The sequence below is a fragment of the Tamandua tetradactyla genome, chromosome 2, assembly GCF_023851605.1.
Source record: "Tamandua tetradactyla isolate mTamTet1 chromosome 2, mTamTet1.pri, whole genome shotgun sequence".
Classification (NCBI taxonomy): domain Eukaryota; kingdom Metazoa; phylum Chordata; class Mammalia; order Pilosa; family Myrmecophagidae; genus Tamandua; species Tamandua tetradactyla.
In genome coordinates, this window is record NC_135328.1 from 203,718,527 (window position 1) to 203,722,240 (window position 3,714).

Genomic DNA, 3,714 nt, shown 5'->3' on the forward strand with positions numbered 1-3,714 from the left:
CTGCCGAGGGGCCACATCTGGCGATCTCTAGAGACATTCTCAGGCCCTCATCGACATCCTCATGGTCTTTGGAAGCCTCTGTCTGGTTTCATCTGGTCTGCGGCAGGATTTTATCAGAACTAGAGCCTTGGGCCCCGGGGCTGGTTCAGATGGCATGGCAGCCCCCTCTCCCTTCCAACTCTATTTCCCAGAGCCCAGGTGACTGCGGGTGTCTTCTTTGGCAATGAGGTGGCCATGACATCCTCAGGATTTCAGCACCTGTGAAGGCCTGGCTGCGGGTGCCACTCCAGAGCACCCCCTCTGCTTCTCAGCTGGAGGGGGTGCAGGGTTATTTTTGTGATAAAAGTTTAATAAATTGAAAGGCACGGTTTTCATTCTGTGGGTAATTAGCTGCTGCCGCTGTGCTCCCTCCTAATTGTCTCTCTCACTCCAGACGGGAGGAGATCAATAGGAAGCGGCCGCTGTGCGGTGAAAGTCACAATTAATTAATTGTCGGGTGTGTGTGTGTCTCCATCTCTGTCACATCAAAGGGCCGGGGTGGCAGCTGCCTGCATCTCTGGCTCTGCTGGACCAGCTCAGCCCAGAGACCTGAGACGCACATGACCGTGAACCATGGGGCTGGGCTTCCTACTTCCTGCCTCCCTCTCAGGCAGTGGAAAGCTCCTGGAGAAGAGGTCCCCTGAGACCACAGGCTCGGTGGTTTTCTCTGGCAGCTGGCATCCTCCTGTACCTGACTCGCTTTTCTAAGCTGCAACTTGGGCTGTATCAGCAGTCAGAATACTGATTCTCTCTAGTGGGAAGGTTGGGGGCGGGGAGGTATCAGTTGAGAGGGGGCATGAAGGAACATTCTGGGATGCTGGAAAAGTCTACATTTTGATTCAAAATGGTGAATTCAGAAGTGGTGGCTTTGTAGGTGTATACCTGTGTGAAAAGCCATTTAGCTAAACACCAAAGACTAGTGCAAAGAGTTTGAGAAAATAGAACACGTCAGAGGCTCCCCGTTCAGTAACAACGTAGTTTATGTGCCCGACGTTGGGGAGTGAGGATGATGAAGATTGCATGGCCAGTGAGTGGTGAAACCACAGGACCTGTGTAGAACATCTTTCCTAATCTTCAACACAAGCTTTGACGATAAGTTGCATTATCCCCATTTTACAGAAAGGGGAACAGAGGCACATAGAGGGATTGGGGAAGGAGCTAAGGAGAAGAGAGGATGAAGGGGGAGGGGGGCAAACGTCTGTGTGCATTGCCGCCCCCATCCCCAGCCCCGTGTGCCTGGCCTGTGTTGGGTGCTTCCATACCTCAGCCACTCCCCAAAGGTGCAGTGACCCCGCCTGCTTTACAGACAAGGAGGGTGAGTGAGGCCCTGGCAGGTGGCGGGGCGGGGGGGGGGGGGTGCAGTTCTCTCTGAGGTCACCTGTCCGGGATTGATGGGCTGGGTCTGGATCCCATGGGGGCTGTCACACTCCTGTGTCCCTTTAAGGGAGAGGAGGAGTGGGAGGACGGACAGCCGATAGAAGGAGGTGGGGGTGAAAGCGGGACCGAGGTCAGATGAGGGAAACGGGGAATTCTAGCAAGGTCTGAGCACAAAATAAGTGGTGCTAAAGGACACACACAGAGACGCACAGCTTCACCCCGACCTTTCTAGAGGGGCTTCCTGCTGCCTCCTGGAGCCTTGAGTTCATGCGTTTCTTGTTTGAGGGGAGGAACGATTCTGCTCCCAAGGTGTGTTGGGCCCTGCAGCACGCCCGGCGCCTCAAGGTGGCTCGGGGAAGGGGCCAGGCCGGCGTCTGCCCACCCACATCTCAGCCCGGCCGCCGCATGCTCTGCAGGCGCCCGCAGCCTGGGGAGGGGCCTGAGCTCTGTTCTCCCCCATCCCCACTCCCCCAGGTGGGCGCAAATGCCCCCCACCGGAGCTCCCGGGTTGACAAATATTGTAACAGCCTCCTGGCTGGTGGGGAGAGACGGCGGCTGCCCTCCTGTCCGCCGTTTCTCGGTGAGAACACAGCAGGGGGCCAGCCTCCCACTCAGGGCTGGTCGCCAGGGGAGACCACCTCCGTGCTGCCACCGCCGCTGCCGCCTGTCATGGCGCCTTTGAAGTGGCACCTGATTTTCCAGTCTGTCTGAAGTTGCTCGCTGTTTATGCAGCAGCTGGTCCGGCAAGTCCCCCCTACCCCCGGGCTTTTCCGTGACAGTGCCAGTCCCCAGGGACTCAGGAAGACAGCCGCCAGGTCTCCAGGGAGCAGTGGGAGAAAGCCAAGCTGCCATTTCTGTCTTCAGGGTCCTCTAGACCAAGCTTGCTTATTTTTTTTTTTAAAGGACGAAAAAAAAAAAAAAAGAAGAAGAGTTTCTAAGAACCCCCATGCGCAGTTCTCTTCAAAGAAAAAGAAATAAAGATCTGAAAAAAAATAAGGGCGGAAGGTAAAGCTCTTAAATTCCTTTGAACACTTACTGCTGCGGCAGCTGTGTGGGGGAGGGTGCTGGGCTGGGAGTCCGCTCACGGATGCTAATGAGCCATGTGACCTTGGACAAGTCGCTTCTCTCTCTGGCCGTCAGATGCCCCCGCTGGGAGCTGAGGAGGGTTGCATGCAACTCTGTATTGTGGGGACTTTCTCACCAAATGCGTGTTATTTCCCCTGGGACTCAGCGCCCCAGGCCACCTCCTCCTTCGGAATATGAAAGCTTTCCTCAGGCCTGAAAATCGGAGAGGGGGTGGGTGGAAGGAGCCTCCAGGATCAGCCAAGCTGACCTCCTCTTTCAGACCTGGATGCATAACCATCTGCATTTTAAGCAGAGGATCCCAAAGGTGAAGCGGCTTGCCCACAGCCAAGGGAGGGAGTTCCTGGCAGAAGCAGGATTGGGCCTGGGTCTCCTGGCTCCACGGCCGGGGCTTTGCCTCCTGCCTCTTTCAGCTGTATTGGGAAGTTCCTGGAGGGCAGAGCCCACGTTTATGTGACTTACATTTTTGAACTGAGGCTCCTGAGAGCAGAATTTAAGGGAGAGGGCTCTGGGGTGAGACGGAACTCGGTCCTGCACCCACCACGCTGTTCACACAACATTAGGTAATTGAGCTCATGTCTCTGGGCCCAAGTTTCCCTCTCTGTAAAATGGGGCTATTCGCTGTGCCTCCCTCACAGTTTAAGGACAGGGTGCCCGGCCGGCGCTGGCCTTCCACAGATGCTGGCTGCAACTCCTGCAAGCTTCTGTGCAGGGCCGTGGCCGCATGTTTCCTTTGCCAGGCTTTTGGAGGAGGGCACACGGGGCTGGTCCCCCAGGCCCGGCTGTCATGTCCCCGCCTATCACGCCACATCTCCTCCCACCAGATCCCCTTCCAGGGGGAGTCAGGCAGCCGGTGACAGGCTGTGCGGGAAATGTCGACCTCATCTCACCGAGAGGCCACTGCTGAGGCCCCTGGCGGGCGGTCAGGGAAGCTGCCCAGGGCCCGAACTTGCTTCCTCTGGCCGGGCCCCTCCTGGTCTCCCTGGCATGGCTCCAGCTCCAGCCTGGGGAGGTGATTCCGCAGTTGCTCGAGCCGCCGCCCTGGGGCTGGGTGTGCAGGGGGCTGGGCGTGCAGCTTCAGGCCAAGGGGGGCCAAAGGCACGAGACTAGTGGGTGGGAGCTTGGGGCTCGGGTACAGGATGGACTGGGTTGGAGTCCTGCCTCTGCCTCTCACTGACGGTGTGACTGGGGTGAGTTGCATTGCTCTCTAAATGT